General features: G+C 39.0%; 1 protein-coding gene across 1 annotated transcript in view; it reads left to right on the top strand.

The window, feature by feature from the left end:
• Positions 1–19,466, top strand: part of FOXO1 (forkhead box O1) — a 159,664-nt gene that overhangs the window by 38,582 nt on the left and 101,616 nt on the right. The window lies entirely within an intron of this gene.

Genomic DNA, 19,466 nt, shown 5'->3' with positions numbered 1-19,466 from the left:
GGAAGAAGACTTATTAACAATCTGCAATATGCAGATGATACAACCTTGCTTGCTGAAAGTGAAGAGGACTTAAAACATTTACTGATGAAGATCAAAGAGCACAGCCCTTCGGTAGGGATTACATCTCAATGTAAACAAAACAAAAATCCTCACCACTTGACCAACAAACAGCATTCTTATCAATGGAGAAAAGATAGAAATTGTCAGGGACTTCATTATTCTTGGATCAGCTATCAACACTCACGGAAGCAGCAGTCAAGAAATCAGGCAACGTATTGCATTAGGCAAATCTGTTGCACAAGACCTTTTTAAAGTGTTGAAGATCAAAGATGTCAGCTTGAGGACTAAGGTGCGCCTGACCCAAGCCATAGTATTTTCAGTAACCTCATATGCATGTTAAAGCTGGATCGTGAATAAGGAAGACCGTAGACGAATTGATGCTTTTGAGTTATGGTGTTGGAGAATACTGAAAGTGCCGTGGGCTGCCAGAAGAACCAATAGCTACTTTTTGAAAGAAGTGCAGCCAGAGTGTTCCTTGGATGGCCAAACTTCGTCTCTCATACTTGGGAAATATTGTCAGGAGGGACCAATCGCAGTAGTAGAAGGATATCATGTTTGGTAAGGTGGAGGGTCAGAGAAAAAGAGGAAGACCCTGAACGAGATGGATTGGCCAAGTGGCAGCATCGATGGACTCAAGCGTGTCAACAGTAGTGAGGTTAGCCCAGGATCAGGCAGTGTTTTGTTCTGCTGTGCATAAGGTCGCTATGAGTCGTACCAACTCGATGGCATTTAACAACAACATATGCAGATTGTACAAGCTTGATTGCTCTTAAGAGGACTTGAATTACTTTACTAATGAAGATCAAAGACTTCAGTATGAATTGTACTTCAGTGTAAAGAAAAGACAGAAATCCTCACAACTGGAAAATATGACAAATGGAAAGAGGATTGAAGTTGTCGAGGATTTCATCTTACTTGGATCCAAAATCAACACTCTCGGATACAGCAGTCAAGAAATCAAACAACATATTGATTGTATTAGGAAAATCTGTTGCTAAAGACTTCTGTAAAGTTTTAAAAAGCAAAGATGTCATTTTGATGACTAAGGTGCACCTCACTTAAGCCATAGTATTTTTCAATCTTTGATGCATGTAAAAGCTATACTGTGAATAAGGAAGACTGGAGAAAAATTGCTGCATTTAAATTATGGTGAAGAATATTGAATATACCATGGATTTCCAGAAGAATAAACATTTTGGAAGAGTTACAGCTGGGTTGCTCCTTAGATGTTATGATGGTGAGAAAGTATTTTGTCTTTGGATATGTTACCAGAGGGATAATTCCTGGAGAAAGACATCATTCTTGGTCAGCAAAAAAGAGGAAGCCTATGGATTGACAAAGTGGCTGCAACAATGGGCTCACACATAATGATAATTTTGAGGATGGCACAGGACCAGGCAGTGTTTTGTTCTGTACTACATTGGGTAGCTATGAGTCAGCGCCAACTGGGTGGCACCTAGCAACAACAATCTCTAAACCAAGGAATCAAATCCCATAAGGTGTTTGATTGTACAAAAGCAGCCTCATTTTTTTTGTTTTTTTTTGTCATTGTTGTAAATATATCTAGTACACAACCATGACCTGTTTTATTATTACTATTATTTTAAATTTTGCTCATATTTAATTGCTATTTTTTTTGTAGGGATGGGAAGTGGGGAGATGTATATAAACACTCTCAGGAATGTGTAATAATTTATTCAAAGGGCATATTCTGCAAGCTTGCCTCCTGACCACCAGCTCTCAGTCCCTCTCTGTGAATCTAGAGTCCTTAGCTGCTCCCTGTCTCCATGTCCTCATCTCTGCCTCCATCTCTGGTGTCGCTGCTTCTCTGGATAGGGTCACACATACTGCTTGTGCACTACTACGTTGATGGTCCTAGAGCCCTCTTTTTGGAATAAGATTAAGTACTCCCCTATTTTTGTTACAAAATTTCTGCCTTTACAGTTGTGACAATTGCAATTAGTCATAACAAGTTACTCACTATTGAATCATAAAAATCTTATACCCATATCTTTTCACCAGACCCATCTAGATAGGTGGAAACTCTTCAGTGGGAACTCTGTCTTTCCCTGCACACACTTAAACGAAACTCCCTCTTGAAAACTTGTAAGCCAATCACTTTGTGCCTTTATTGCCTCCTCATTTTAGGTTGCCAGTGTCTTTTAAGTTGCCTGTCCATATCTACCCTGTATACAGAGGTGATAGGATTGATACTTAATGTGAAGACTGCTTCCCTCTCAGTTGGTATTTTGAGCTACTTCATCCATAAGTTGGCTAATGCATCAGACTGCAAAGTCGTTTGAACTACAAGGTCGGTGGTTCAAGCTCATCAGCTGCTCCTTGGAAACCCTATACAGGGTTGCTATCAGTTGGAATTGACTTGATGTCACCTAACAACAACAAACATCCATAAGTTTAAGTCAAGTTCATCAAATTATGGCAATTTACACTCATTTCCTTGATCAAAAATTGTTTTTTTTCAATCTTTCTCTAGTTGAGTTCTGATTATAAAACCATTGAGGCTAGGTCAGATGGGTACTATCTGCAAATTTTGGTGTTCTTGTGCATCTCCCCTCACTTCACATCAGCTGGATGCTTCGTTCTCAGCTCTAGCCGTCTGTGGCTGTGTCCTTGTCCATGGACTCAGGAGTCCCTAGGTCTCACCACACTTTGGACCAACCAGTCCTTCCTCTTCTCTCTCTCATCTCCAGGCCATGGCCTCTTTTTAATGTGGACTATTTGAGTCCTGGTGTGGTACTATAGAATAATCACTGGACCGCAAGGTTAGTTTGAACTGCAGGGTTGGCAGTTCAAACTCACCAACTACTCTGCAGAAACCCTATACAGGATCACTATAACTTGAGTCAGGGAACTGACTTGATGACACTTAACAGTGACTATTTATCTTTTTGAGTTTCAAGTGTTCTTTATACTCTTTTTAGATAGGTGATTTGCAGACATTTTCTTTGCTTATGTGGGTTGTCTTTTTACTTACTTGGTGGTATCCTTTGTAAATTTTGGTGGTATTTTTGTGAGTTTTGGTGAGTTGTAATGAGCAATGGAGAATGTGGCACTGTGGACTAATGCGTTAGATTGCAAAGTCGTTTGAACTACAAGGTTGGTTGGTCAAGTTTACCAGTTGCTCCTTGGAAACCCTATGCAGGGTTGCTGTGGGTCGGAATAGACTTGATGGCATTTAACAACAACAACAGTTATTTATGGAGTCCTGGTATGGCGCTATGGGTTAATGCACTGGACTGCAAAGTTGATTTGAACCACAAGGTTGGTGGTTCAAGCTCACCAGCCGCTCCTTGGGAACCCTATACGGGTCGCTGTGAGTCAGAACTGACTCAGTGGCACTTAACAACAACAAGAATTTATTTATATTCTTATACGGGTTGTGTTTTGGGTGTCATGTCCAAGAGATCAGTACCTAATCCAAGGTCATGAAAGTTTGTGCCTTTGTTTTCTTCTAAGATTTGTTTAGTTTTAGCTCTTACATTTATGTCTTTGATTGTTTTATTTTATGGAAACCTGGTGTAGTGCTGTAGGACAAGTATTTGAATGCTAATCACAAGGCTGGTGGTTCAAATTCACCAGCTGCTCCTTGGAAACCCCATACAGGGTTGCTATGTGTCAGAACTGACTCATTGGCACTTAACAGCAATAACAATGTGCCAGTGTGTTAAGTGCCAAACCCAACCCACCACCATTGAATTGATTCTGACTTACAGTGACCTTGTATAGGTTTTCTGAGATTGTAAATCTTTACGGGAGCAGAAAACTTGGTCTTTCCCTCTCTGAGCCCCTTGTGGGTTTGAACTGCTGACCTTGTGGTTAACAGTTCAATGCTTATCATACAGAGCCATGAGGAAAACACAAATGTTTGTCATTAAAACAAGCGATAGAGAAGTGCTAGGACTGGCATATAGGTGCCATACCCGTGTGAGCCATTGCTGTCTTGGACCAGGAACATTTCTGTTCATCTTTTGAACCTCCTCTTAGTGGAGAGTGGTGCTCTGGAGGGAGTCTTGGTGGTCAACCTCAAGACAGCTTCCTTCCCATTTGAGAAATGAAAACGATTGAAACAGAGGCAACAATCCAGTACTTCATGATACTGCAGTTCTTCCAGTGAAAGGTAGTTTTAGGCTCTTTCCTTGTGTACCAGACAGATCATGACTTTTCCAATATGACAAATAATTTTTGCTTTTCACTGGAAACAAAACAAAAACAACCTGGAGTATTTTGGAGGATGGAGGATCCCCTTGCTGTTTGAATTAGCAATTCCTATAACAAAATGCCTTGTATTTAGAGGACTATGGGTTCCTGGGTTAGCTAAGAACATTTTAAACCTGTTCTTGTTATTGAGAGAGGGAAAGGTAGAAAACATCATTTTTTAAAAAAAGGTAGGCATTACTTAGTTAAAAATAGGAAAGGTGACGTAATTAAAGGTTCTTATCACACCATATGCTGTTGGGCTTGAGTGCTGAGTATAAGAAAAGCTTCAACCTAACCACCTGTTCCAGCCAATTCCCATCAGCTTTCTAGGTCTTCTGATTTCAGAGTGGTTTGTGCTCACCCTCACTCTACCAGTGCTTACTTCATCATTTGGAGCTGATCATTGAAACCTCCTATCACAGAACCCATTGACTGAGGAGAGCCATACTGAGCCAAATGCCCCCAAAGGAAATTTTGGATCTGTGAACTCCCAGATTTTATCCAAGGTCCATAACCAAATGTGTGAGAAGGGAAGGCACTGCTTGGTGAACCACATGCTCATTTATTTCAAGTATATATACTGATAGACTATGAAGTTGTAGGTAACTCATAACATGGTATTGTTATAACTACTCATTGCCATTTGTTGGGTAGACCTCTTCACCCATTGTAGTCTAATAGTCTAGTAAGTAGTACAGATATGTTATTAGAATATTGTGCTCTTAATGGTATGCAAAGCATTGGCGTAGCACATAGGGTAAGTCACAGACAGGACCTGCACTTGGAGATTTTTTTGCATAAGTGTATCTTATTCCCAAAATGCATCTGTAAATCAACATGGTGAATCATAGCTGGCCTAACAATATCTATACTAATTCTCTGAATTCAGATAAATGGAAGCTGAGTTTGTTTCATAGAAGGCTCTGGAAGAAATCTTTGGGTGAAAGACTGATGCCCCAGTATTTTAGATGTGTAGAGGTAATGGTACTAAACAATATTTTGTTACTTCACTTTGCAAAATAATATCACACTTTCTGTTTCAGTTAATATTAACTTCATCGTCACAATCACCCAGTCTTGTCCCATCTGTGTTTTGTATGTTAAACCAGAAAAAGCTTAAACCCAGTGCCATTGAGTTGATTCATGCATAGCCACCCTCTAAGAGAGGGTAGAATGGCCCCCTAGAGTTTCTAAGACCATAAATCTTTATAGAAGTAGATTTGCCATATCTTTTTTCCATGGAGTAGATGGTTGGTTCAAATTGCCCCACCTTTCAGTAACCACTGTCATCAGGGCTACTTTTCTTGTGCATTATGTGGTCATAATCCCCATTTCCCATTTCAGCTTTTGACAAAGCTGATGGTTATGAATCGGGCTGCAAACCTCATGGTTAGCAGTTTGAAACTACCAGCTGTTCCGCGGGAGAAAGATGAGGCTTTCTGCTCCCGTAAAGATTTACAGCTTTGGAAACCCTGAACAGGGTTGCTGTGAGTTGGAAACGACTCCACGACACACAGCCAACTAACCAACCAACTAATGACTCAATTTTAGTGTATGTTGTGTGAATCCCAATTCTCTTTTCCAAGGAGGATTCCCTAATGGTACAGATGGTTAACATGCTCAGTAGCTAACTGAAAGGTTGGAAGTTTGAGATTACCTAGAGGTACCTTGGAAGAAAGCCTGGTGATTTACTTCTGAAAAACCAGTCATTGAAAACCCTATGGAAGACAATTCTCTGTCAACACGTGGATCAACATGAGTTGGAATAAACTTGACAACAACAGAGTTTCCCAAGGAATTGTAAGTAGGAACAGCATGAAGAAACAAACAAACAAAATCAGAAGGAAAGCTATACCTATCACAGGATTGTGGGAAGGGAGATTGAAGAGTATGAAGAGGAACCAGATGGCCTCATGGGTACAAGATTTGTTAAGTCAAATTGTGAGAGAATCCTGAAAGTGAGCTCAGGAGTATGAAAATCCTCAAATGACTTTTAAAAACAACAAAAGCAAAAGCCATTAAATTTAAATTTTGAAATTTTTTCAAAAGAAAATTTTTTAAGAATCATAGAAAGAAATTCTGTATACCTTTCTAGCCAGAATCATCAATTTTTAATTATTTGCTATATTTACTTTTATTTTTTGTGTGTGTTGTGTCCATATTTCCCCAACATATTCAAGAGCAGGATGCATATTTGGTGCTGCTTTGCTCCATAATACAAAGGAACTTTACAGTAGTTTAGGTTTTGTGTCAACTTGACTGGGCCAGGATTCCCAGTGGTTTGGCCATTGAGAAGTGGTTATCTCTTTGATGAGATCTAATACAGTGTACTTAACTCTATGATGATTGGCTATGAAAAGTGTAGTTAATTTCTGATGATTGACTATGAAAGGGATGTTTCCTCTGGGGTGTGGCCTGCTTCCAATATAATGGACATTCAGGCAAAGCATGCTTGATTTTTTTTGTTATTTTTTTGTGGGTCTGAATCTTGTATCTGACTTGTCTTCCAACCTGCGGTTCTTTGAACTTGAGCCAGTGGCCTGTTTTATTATTTGCCTGCCTGCCATACCTGTCTGCCTGCTTGACCTGCTTGCCTGCCTGCCAGACCTGCCTACTGATCTTAGTTCATCTGACCCAGACTTGGGATTCTCCCACCTCCACATTTGTGAGCTATTTCCTTGATATGAACTTTTCATTATGTATATTTTATATTTTTATTTTTTCACTTGTTTTGCTTCTTTAGAGAACCTGGGCTAAAATAGACTTCAAAAATTGGTCACAAAATTCTATTAACTTGCATTTTCCACAGACTTTTTGAGGAAATAGTCATACTTCAGTGACTATTTCCTAGCAATGAGAAGTCTTTTTATTTCTTCATAGTACATTTACTTTTTGGGAAATGTTATCATTAATACAATATTTCAAAATGAAATATTCAAATGTTGTCAGCTCCCTAGTAGTGTTTCAATAACAGTTTTCTTTTTCTCCTGACATAGTAGCTAATCCAGGATCACACAGTTCATTTAAATGTTACTATTCTTTAATCTTCCTCAGTCTCTTTTCATCTTTCATATCATGAATATTTTTTAAGAATGTTGTTGACTGGTAGGAGCCGTCAAGTTGGTTCTGAGTTATCCTGATGCCTGGTCCTTCCCCATATTCACAGTCATTTCTGTGTTTGAACCCCACTGTGTCAGTCCATCTCATTGAAGGGGCTCATTGAAAGCGTGCTAGCTTTCTCCAGGGCTTGACCCCTCCTTATACTTGTCCAAAGTACCAAAGTCAGAGTCTCACCAGTCTTGCTTTTAAGGAGCATTCTGACTGTACTTCTTCCAAGATAGATATGTTTGTTCTTCTGGTAGTCCATGGTACTTTCAGTATTCTTTGCCAACACCATAAGTCAAATATCTTAATTCTTCGGTCTTCCTTATTCATTACCTAGTTTTCTCATGTATATTAGGTGATTGAAAATAATGTGGTTTGGGTCAGGTGCACCTTAGTTTTCAGTGTGACATTATTGCTGTTTAGCATTTTAAAGAGGTCTTTTATAATAAATTTCTCCAATGCAATGTATCATTTGATTTCCTTTTTTTTGTTTGATTTTTTGACTGCTGCTTTCTTGGGAATTGGTTGGGATATAAGAAAGAATGCATATTAACTGTTTTCTAGACTGCCAAAGGGTTGTAAGAAGATGGGTTTATAAATGAGCAGGTGTGAGATGGTGGGAAGGAGAGTGTGAAGAAGGGAGGTTGATCTGATTCAGAGAGAGGTTGAGGTGGGTGGAAGGCTCATGTGAAGAAGTCTAGATGAAATTGCTTGGATGTGAATGAAACTGGAGAGGAACCAAAGAAAGCAGAGGTTCTAACCCGCGTAATCTGAGAAAATAAAGAAAAGAGAGTAGTTAACGGTAAAGTTGTGGAAGGGCAGTTTGATGTCAGGGAGTGGTAGACATAGATTTCTTAATTCTTAGAGACACCAGGTCATCCCTGGTGGTAACTGTTTTGAAAGAAGTCAGTGCCATTGTGAACATTTAGGAGTTTCAGATCCTGTGATTAGATTGAAGTTCATTGATTTCAGGGCATGTGCTCGTGAAGTTACCCATAGTGCCTGTTCATGGCTGGTAGCTCCTCTGCTTTAAATGGAAGAAAGTTTGTTCTCTGGTTTTAAGGACTCAAAAGAGCCCTGGTGATACATTACTTAACCAGTCAGTTACTACCCAAATGTCAGTGGATTAAACTCACAAGCTACTCCATGGATGAAAGATATGGTAGTCTGCTTCCAGAAAGGCTATAGCCATGGAAACCCTGTAGAGTAGTTCTCCTTTGTCCTATAGGGTCAGTGTGAGTTGGAATCAATCACCTGATGGGATTGATGATGGGATAAGGACTCAAAACCCCAGTGTGGGAACTTTAATAGGTCATTGTGAATGTGAAAACAGGAATTTGCCCCTCCCCCAATTTTGATATCCTGTGGAGATTTTCACCCTAAGAACAGGTTTTGAAGGGAAGTTAAGGGAGAGTTTATCAATTTCCTATACAACCTGTTTATCAATTTATGTGAGTGCACAGTTCTTCACTGTGTAAGGAGTTACCTCCTGGATCTTCTATGTAGTAGAGTCAAGGAATACAGTTTGGGGAATTTAAGTGACGTGGACTGTTGTTATAACCCATGCAACTAAGAAATGCTTTTATATTTTATTTTATATGCTTAGATAGCAAAGAACATGGTAAGGCATGAGCTTGGAGATCTTTCATGGATGGAACAGTTTTAGAAACAGCATTAAGTTTTCAATTATTTAATGTTTGACATTTGCTACTAAACTGCCATAGCCACCTTGGATCAGTGATTTTACTTGATTCTTTTGTAAGGATGTTTGTGAAGATTGTTGTTGTGAAGTGCCGTCGAGTCGGTTCCGACCCATAGCAGCCCTGTATAGGGTTTCCGAGGAGCAGCTAGTGAACTTGAACTGCCGACCTTGCAGTTCAAACGGCTTTGCAGTCTGGCGCATTAACCCACAGCGCCAGACCCTCTTAATTTTTACAGTATCCTAAGAAATGGCATTAGTTAAAAACACATGGTGTGTCTTAGGCTGGATTCTCTAGAGAAACAAAACCAGTGAAATTTATATATGTGTGTATATGTATAACGAGAAGTTTGTATCAAGGAAATGGCTCACTGTTGTAGAGTCCCATGTCTGAGTCAACTGTGCCAAGATTGGCAAGTAGGTCTGGCAGGCAGACAGCAGTCCTAAATCCTGGTGGAAAAGAGAACAAGCTTTTCCTGTATGTCCATTACATTTGAAGCAGGATACATCCCAAAGAAACATCCTTTAAATTGATTGGCTGCACAAAGCCAATCATCAGTTAACTATGCCTGTATTAGGTTTCATCATGGGGATAACCACATCTCACTGGAAATTCTGGTTCAGCCAAGTTGACACAAAACCTTAACTACCACATTCTGTTATGTTATACTACTGGCTAGGATTTGTTTTTCTATTATTTTTCAGTAGAATTTGTCATATAAGAGGCATTTTCTAAAATAATAGTTTTTTAAATAGAGAGTAATAAAAAGGGAAATGGAGTCCTTGAGTGGTGCAAATGGTTAAGAGCCCAAAGGTTGGTGGTTGAAACATATCCAGAGGTACCTCTGAAGATGTACCTGGAGAGCCGCTTCTGGGAAAGTGATTCTACGAAGCAGTTCTACTCTGCACGAATGGTGTCTACATGAGTCAGAATCAGTTGCATAGCAGCTAACATAGCCACCACAAAAACAGAAGTTTCTTGTCCTGCTCGCTGGTCTTGGATTTCGTAACATCATTTAAACTCCCTTGTCTCAGTTTTAGCATCTATAAAATAGGGATGATAATTTGTCCCGTCCTGGATAGCTTTTCAAAAGTGTATCCAAAAGCCCTTGAAAAGTACAGTGGTTATAAAAATGTTTGATTTATCTTTTTGTTGTTTTTAACTGCCATTGAGTCAGCCCCAAATGCAGTGGTGATCACACGCTAACCACCCTATTTTCCTGGTTTAAATAATCTAAGATAGTAAGTGCATGTCTTCAAAGGAAGCTGCAATTTCCTTTAATTGATGCTTAACACATTTTTAAATGGAGTACTGGTATGGCACTGTAGGATAAGCACTGGGCTGCTAACCACAAGGTTGGTGGTTCAAACCCACCAGCTACTCCTTGGAAACCACCCTATATAGGATCATTATGAGTTGGAATCTACTTGAAGACAGCACTTAACAACAGCAACCTGTTTTTAAATGGTGTTGCCGCTGTGTGTGTAATTACCGCATAATTTTCTTTGTCGAAAATTATACTGTCTTTTAAATTGAGTCTAATCAGACAGATTTGCATCTTAGCATATGGAAATTTGAGCTTTGTTTTACATCAAAACTTTCTATTAGGCCACATAAAGATAGCCTTCCTATGTGCTGATATGGGATATCATGGACATTTGCTAAGTAATATGAAGAATCCATCAGCACTGGAATCTGCAAGCAGTATCAATTATTGATACCATATTTATTTCATATTCTTTAGGCAGCCAAGAGACCTTCTGAGTTTGAATGTTTGGATGACACATTTGTTCTTGTTAAGTGCCACCATCAAGTTGGTTCTGACTCATAGCAGCCCTGTATACAACAGGACAAAACACTGCCAAGTCCTGCACCATCCTCACAATTCTTTTGTTGGAGCCCATTTGTTTTATGTTTGAGCCCTTTATTGCAGCCACTTTGTCAGTCCATCTTGTTGAGGGTCTTCCTGTTTGTCAGTACCCTCTACCCTACCTAGCATAATGTCCATTGGGGACTGTCTGAAGTATCAGAGAGAAAGTCTTACCATCCTCCTTTCTAAGGTATATACTGGCTGTACTTCCTCCAAGACAGATTTGTTTGCTCTTCTGTTAGTCCATGGTACTTTAAATATTCTTCACCAACACCATAGCTCAAATGCGTCAAGTCTTCTCCTGTCTTCCTTATTCATTATCCAGCTTTCACATACATATGAGGTGATTGAAAATACCTTGGCTTGTGTCAGGCATACCTGAGTCCTGAAAGTGACATCTTTGCTACTTTATACTTCAAAGAGGTTTTTACAGCAGTTTTGCCCAATGCAGTTTGTCCTTTGATTTCTTGACTGCAGTTTCCATGAGTGTTAATTGTGGATCCAAATAAAATGAAATCCTTGACAACGTCAATCTTTTCTCTATTTATCATGATGCTGTTTATTTGTCCAGTTGTGAGAATTTTTCTATTCTTTACATTGAATTATAATCCATACTGAAAGCTGTAGTCTTGGATCATTAGTAAGTGATTCAAGTTCTCTGAACTTTCAGCAAAGCATGATTGTGTCATTTTGCATATAGCAAGTTATTATTGAGCTTTCTTCTTCCAATCCTGATGCCGCACTCTTCAGATTTCTAGCTTCTCTACAGATTGAATAAATGTGCTGAAAGATTACCACCCTGGCTCACACCTTTCCTAATGTTAAACCACTCAGCATTCCTTGTTCTGTTCTAGCTACTACTGCCTCTTGGTGTAGGTACAGTTTCCTCATGAGTACAAGGAAGTGTTTTGGAATTCCCTAACATTCTATACAATGTTACCCATAATTTATCTTGATCCACACAGTTGAATGTCTTTGCATAGTCAGTAAAATACAAGTAAACAGCTTTCCGATATTCTCTGCTTTCAGCAAAGATCCATCTGATGTCAGCAGTGATAATCCATTGTTCCTTGTTCTCTTCTGAATCTGGCTTGACTTTCTGGCAGTTTACACTACTGCAACCGTTTTTTTTTTTGAGTTATCTTCAGAAAATTTTACTTGGTACAATATTAATGATATTCAGTAATTTCTGCATTCTATAGAGTCATCTTCTTTGGAATGGTCATAGATATGGATCTCTTTTTCCAGTTGATTGGCCAGATAGCTGTCTTCCAGATATTTTTGTATAGACTTGAGTGCTCCCAGTGCTATATCAGTTTCTTGCAAGATTTCAATTGGAGCCTTATTTTGCTAATGTCTTTATGTAGCTTGGACATCTTCCTTCTGTGTCATTGGTTCTTGGTCATATGCTACCTCTTGAAATAGTTGAATACCAACTAATTCTTACTGGTACAGAAAGTATTAAGGTCTCATGCAACCCCCCACCCTAACCTGACTTAAACATTTAATTTATGATGAAATGGGTACTCTGGCCCTCTGATTCACTTCCCTACATGTTGTATTCCATTGGCCATTTTATAATACGAGTCAGTACTAGAATTACATAAATGATAAGGTATGGTAGGCAGTACCTAGTAATTGATTTGGGTATTGTGGCCTTATTTGGCACAATTTTTAGATGTTGTTAAGTGTAAGCAAAGCAAAGTTATCACTGCAGGTTCAGATAAATTTTTATATGGTGTTCTGGTGTGGTGGTGTGGAATAAACATTGACTGGACTGCTAACCACAAGGTCGGTGGTTCAAATCCATCAGCCGCTTCTTGGAAACCATCTAGTCAGAACTGACTAGATGGCACATAAGAACAAGAACATAGTACAGTATCTTTAAACTTACACTACAGTGCTTATAAACTTACTCAGTGATTAATGTAAACAATTTTAGTTGCTAACAGCTTAGCTAACACTATTGACCTGTTTTCTGTTGCTGATGCTGTGAAGCTCTAATGTAGTGACAGTTCACATGAGTGTGACATCTTCATATTGTCTTGCTGAAAAGGTATGACTAAGCCATACCTCTCTTTTCAGCATTTGTTATCCATATCCTTCTTGTTGTTGTTAGGTACCATTGAGCCGGTACTGACTCATAGCAACCTTATGCATAACAGAACGAAACACTGCCTGGTCCTGCACCAACTTCACAATTGTTGCTACATTTGAGCCCATTGCTGCCGCCACTGTGTCAATCCACCGTGTTCTTAGAATGTGATAATAAAGAATCCTAGTGTAGGCTAAGCACTGGACTACTAACTACAAGGTCAGTGGTTCAAATCCACCAACCGCTCCTCGGAGGCCTATACAGGGTCACTGTGAGTCAGAACCGATGGCACTTAACAATAACAAAGTCCTCTAGATAAGGTCTAACCAGTTCTTAGCATAGTGGGACTTTAGTTTCCTAAAGTGTGTACCTAAAACCGCCACAGCTTTCTCAGTATTTGTGTTATCCTGATGGTTCATAGGAAGCTTACGGTCAGCACCAGTTTGACTGCCTTTAAACATTTTTCCCTTAGTTTCCCACATTAAAAAAATAATAATAATAATAACCTCATTGAACTTTCAATTTTATATTGTTGATTTTAACTCTGCCTTCTAACCTGTTAATGTAATGTGATTCTATTGTTTGATTTTATTGCGTATCTCATTTTACTTATCATTGGCACATTTGCTGGTCTGCAGGTTGTCATGTGGTGTACATAGAAACACAGAGTGAATAAAAAGCTTTATTAATAATAAGTCAGTAACAGTAATAACTGATGCTCTACTTGGGTCCCCTGTGTCACTTTGAAAAGCTTTTGTTCATAGAATGGGCTACCCGTGGATAGTTTTATCATCAAATGCAATGTAATGATTGTTAGTTTTTCCAAAGCCCAGTTTTCCATTCTGTTGCTCCCCCTTCTTATATGTCATTGTTTCTTAACATTTTTATTGGATAATTAAAGAAAAGGTGATTAAATACCAACTACATAGTTTTGTTTAGACTTAGTGTAGTATCTTCCTACAAAACCGTTTTCTCAGTTGAGAATTTGACTAAAGAAATGATCTTAGCAATTTTTAAATGAAGATTGCAGCATGTCAGTTAATTGGATTGGTATAGGCCCAAGTGTTTGATGCCCTAGGGAATGTCTGGTTGGAGAAATTGTTTTACTTAATAAGCAGAGCATTCTTCCTGGCCCATTCTTCTATTACCCTTGGAAGATCTTGGGTAATGATTCTTAAAGGATTAGAATTTAGCAGTAATAATAAGTTTTTGTGGTTGTTTAAATCACTTTATGTCAAATGTTTCACATCACAACAACCATGAAGCAAGTAAACTCCGTCTGTTGTTGTTAGGTACCATCCAGTTGATTCTGACTCATAGTGACCCTATATATAATAGAACGAAGCACTGTCTGGTCTTGCACCATCCTCACAATAGTTGTTGTGTTTCAGCCCATTGTTGTTGCCACTGTGCCAGTCCATCTCATTGGGGTATTCCTCTTTTTTGCTGACCCTCCACTTTATCACTTTATCAAGGATGATGCCCTTCTCCAGGGACTGGAGTATGTCCAAAGTATGAGAGAGGAAATTATGCTACCCTGACTTCTAAGAAGCATCCTGGTAGTACTTCTTCCAGTCCAGGTTTATTTGTTCATCTAGAAGTCCGTGTTGTTGTTGTTATGTGCCGTTGAGTCGGTTCCGACTCATAGCGACCCCGTATAGGGTTTCCGAGGCTGTAAATCTTAACGGGAGCAGAAAGCCTCATCTTTCTCCCGCGGAACGGCTGGCAGTTTCGAACTGCTGACCTTGCAGTTCACAGCCTGATTCATAACCACTATGCTACCAGAGCTCCTTTACTTTTAATATTCTTCTCCAATACCTTAAATCAAATGTATTAATTTTTTCTCCTAATGTGGTCTTCCTTATTCTATTCATTGTGCAACTTTCACATGCATATGTGGCTATTGAAAACACCACGTCTTGGGTCAGGCACACCTTAGTCTTCAAACTGACGTCTTTGCTCTTGAATATTTTAAAAGAGGTCTTGTCCAGCAGATTTGCTGTTTGGTTTCTTGACTGTTGCTTCCATGAGTGTTGATAGTGGATCCAAGCAAACTGAAGTCTTTGGTAACTTCAGTCTTTTTTGTATTTATCATGATGATATTTATTGTTCCAGTGATGAGAAATTTTGTTTTATTTACATTGCGGTGCAACCCATAATGAAGGCTTTTTCTTGATCTTCATCAGTAAGTATTTTAAGTCCTCTTTGCTTTCAGCAAGCACGGTTGTATCATCTGCTTATTACAGATTATTAATGAGTCTTCCTCCAGTCCTGATGCCATGTTCTTCATATAGTCCACTTTCTCTAATTATTTGCTCAACATTCAGATTTATTAAGTTGTGTAGAAATAATACAACTTGGTGCACCATTTTCTTATTTTAAACCATTCCATGTCCTCTTGTTCCATTTGAATGCCTCTTGGTCTATGTTCAGTGAAGTTTTCTAGAATACCCATTCTTCACAATCTTATTCACAGTAACGCACAGCTATTCTCTGCTTCCAGCCAAAATCCATCTGACATAAGCCATGTTACCCCTAGTTCCATATTGTTGTCTGAATCTGACTTGAACATCTGGTCTGTAGGCTATTGGAGCCGTTTTTTGTTTTTTTTTTTTTATTACCTTTAGCAAAACTTTACTTGCATGTGATATTAATGATATTGTCAGACGATTTCCACATTCCATTGGATCACAAAAACAGATCTCTTCCAATTAGTTGGCCAAGTCTTCCAAATTTCTTGGCATACATGAATGAGTTCCTCCAATGCTGTCTCTGTTTGTTGAAAGATTTCAATTTGTATTCCATCAAATCCTGGAGCTTTGTTCTTTGCCAGAGCCTTCAGTGCACCTTGGACTTCTTCCTTCAGTATCATTGGCTCTTAATCATACACTGCCTCTTGAAATGGTTGAACATAGACCATCTCTTCTTGGTACAGTGACTCTGTATATTCCTTCCATTTTCTTTTGATTTCCATCTTCTTTTGATGATTTCCGCATCATTTTGCCAATAGAATCTGCATATTTTACCCATAGAATCCTTCAATAATGCAAATTGAGGCTTGAATTTTTTCTTCAGTTCTTTCAGCTTGAGAGAAACTGAATGTGTTTTCCCTTTTGGTTTTCTAACTACAGATCTGTGCACATTTTATTATTTGTTTTCTCAAGCTGCCCTTTGAAATTTTTATTTCAGCTGTTTTTTACCTCCTCATTTCTACCATTTGCTTTGGCGTCTCTATGCTGGAGAGCAAATTTCAGAGTCTCTTCTGATAATCCATTTAGGTCTTTTCCTTCTTTCTTGTTTTAATGACCTTTTGTATTCCTGAATGATGTTCTTGATGTTATCCCACAATTCTTCTGTTCTTTGGTCATTATTAGTGCCTAATGCATTAAATTTTTTTCTTGAGATGATTTACAAACTCAGGTGGAATATGTTCAAGGTCATAACATGGATTGTTTTAATTTTCTTCAGCTTCAGCCTGAATTTGCATAGGAACAATTGATGATCTGTTCCACAGTCTGCCCCTGCCTGATGATATGGACCTTTTCTATAGTCTTTTCCACATATATAGGCAGTTTGAGTTCCGTGTATTGCATCTGGTGAGGTCCATGTGTGTAGTTGTCTTTTATGTTGTTTTAAAAATGTATTTGTAATGAATAAGTCATTGTACTTGTAAAAATCTTATCATTTGATCCCCAGCATCATTTCTGTCATCAAGGCCATATTTTCCAATGACTGATCCTTCCTCTTTGTTTCCAACCTTTGCATTCCAGTCACCAGTAATTATCAATACTTCTTAATTGTATGTTTGATCAATTTCAGACTGAAGAAGTTGGTAGATTTTTCCTTTTCATCATTTGTACCTTCAGTGTTTGGTGTGTAGATTTGAATAATAGTGGTTGGTATTATCTGGTATTCCTTGTAAGACTGTGGATATTTTTCTTTCACAGACATAGTTATACCTTATGATAGATCTTGAAATGTTCTATTTGATGATGAATGAGATGGTTCTCCTCTTCAGTTTGTCCTTCCTGGCATAGTAAACCATGTGATTGTCAGATTCAGAATAGCCAATACCAGTCCATTTCGGCTCATTAATGCCTAGGATATTGGTTTTTATACACTCCATTTCATTTTTGACAGCTTCCAGTTTTCCTAGATTCATGCTTTGTATACCATGTTCCGATTATTAATGGATGTTTACAGCCGTTTCTCTTTGTTTTAAGTTGTGTCCCATCAGCAAATGAAAGTCATCCTGAAAGCTTTACTCATTTGCATAATCACAGTTAACTCTACTTTGAGGGGGCAGCTCTTCCCCGCTCATATTTTGTGTGCCTTCAACCTCTGAGGGCTTATCTTCTGACACTATATGGCAATATATATATAGATGTTTTATTGTGAATTACATGATAGTTTACATGAGAGAACTTTAGTTTTACATTCATTCCATCGTATAGCATCTCATTGCCATGGTTCCAATCCTCTCCATGCATCATCAACCAACCAAAGGGTATATCCTAGAAACCGCCCCCTACACTCCCCACCCCCATTCTTCAGCACACAGTCCCTCTCCCTCTCTGGATCCAAAGTCCCCAGCCACTTCATCACTCCACGTCATCGTCTCTGTTTCCATTTCAGGCATCTCTGGTTCTCTGGGTAGGGTCCCGCTCTCGGCTTTTCTCTGTTGATGGTCCTAGAGACCTCCGCTCCTAGACTGGAGAAATAATCACTCCCTTCCTTGCTACAAAACGTCTACCTTTGCACTTCCAACCCTCATAATCAGTCCTGATAACCATTATTCACTACAGTATCACGAGTTACCCATCTGTATTTCATTTCATCAGCTCCGCCTAGACAGATTGGATGGTACTCACTGGAGATTCTGCCTTCCTCCATGCCCCCTAGCTCTAGGTTCCCTCTTGAAAGCTTGTAAGCCAGTCACTTCTTGCCTTTGTAGCCCCCTCCCTCCCCATTTGGGTATTCAATGTCCAAGTTGCCCATCTCTGTCCACTCTGTGTGTGGAGGGGGTGGGAATGTTTCTTGCTTTGAGGATTTGTTCCTTCTTTTGAGTCACTGCATCTGTAGGTATAGGTCAAGTTCATCAGATTGTATCAGCTTACTCCCCCCCCCCAGCCTCTTCTTTCTTCTCCTGTTTGAGCTCTGATCATCTGGTCATCCGGTCCAGGTCACGTGGGTACTATCTGCAAGTGTGGGCGTTCTTGTGCACATGCCCTCTCTTCCCATCAGGCGGTAGCTCCACTCTCCACTCGAGTCCTCTGTATATGGCAATATTTGTGTGTTATTCATAATGGCTCAATAGTCGATATTCTGGTGCTATCTGCCAGTGTTCTGCTATTTGTAAGGTTTTCAGTGGCTAAACATTCAGAAGTAGTCTGTTTTAATTTGGAAGTTCACTTGAAACCTGTCTAGCATGGGTGACTGCTGGTGTTTAAAATACTGGTGGCATAGCTTCTAGCATCAGCGCAACATGCAAGTCACCACAGTATGACAAATTGACAGATGAGCAGTTAATCATTTCCCTCTATAGTTAAAGAAACTGGGACTCAGAGAATAGTAGGATTGGGTGGAGTTGGTGGAAGGTTTGGTGACTTTTGTTCTGGTATGTTTGACTTTGGAAAGATAGGTTTGTCTTTTACCTGAGTGGAAAGAAACTGTTTGGGTGAGATGATGCTCCCCTCTCCCTTTAGGATTGACGTCGTATTGAGAATCAGTCAAGGCACTCAGTGGTGAAGATGTGTTTTTACGTCTTTTGCAAGTCTAATGCTTCCACAGTTGTAAATGTTGAGATTTTTATTTAAGGATGAAAAATAGATCTTTAATGGTATATAAACTAATGGTACATAAGAGGGAATGTCAAACTTATTAATTAGAAGTGATAATGCAGATAACATGTAGCACTCTGTAAAGATATTGTGTAGTGCAAAGAATGCCATTCTACTCCCGCATTCATTATGTGTAGCCCCAAACATATATAGACAGCATCCAATCCTACAGAGTATTTTTCTCCAGTAGGAAGAGAAGAACACCTTTTTGTATAGTTTTCTATTGCTGGGATGTCGGTAGAAACAAATTGAGCTCAATGGTTAGACATGCTAATGGGACAGTTACCTTTTTTGAGTATTTTGTATTGAATCTAATTTTAATTATCATTACACCCCTTATAAGTCAGAATCATGGTGTGGCAAATGTAGGATAAGCACTGGACTGCTAACCACAAGGTTGGCAGTGCGCTCCTTGGAAACCCTATACCAGTTCACTGTGAGTCGGAACTGACTCAACATTACTTCACAACAATAATCATGTTGTTAGTCTCTTAGTTAGAAGGGAAAATGAAATCTTCAGATATTTAAGTAGCTCACATAAATCGTTGTCATCCTCAGTGTTCAAGGCTTAGTTTCAA

Source organism: Chrysochloris asiatica, unplaced genomic scaffold, assembly GCF_000296735.1.
Source record: "Chrysochloris asiatica unplaced genomic scaffold, ChrAsi1.0 scaffold00250, whole genome shotgun sequence".
In the NCBI taxonomy this organism is placed as follows: domain Eukaryota; kingdom Metazoa; phylum Chordata; class Mammalia; order Afrosoricida; family Chrysochloridae; genus Chrysochloris; species Chrysochloris asiatica.
The sequence above is the reverse complement of the archived record's forward strand: the minus strand, read 5'-3'. Positions and strand labels throughout refer to the sequence as shown.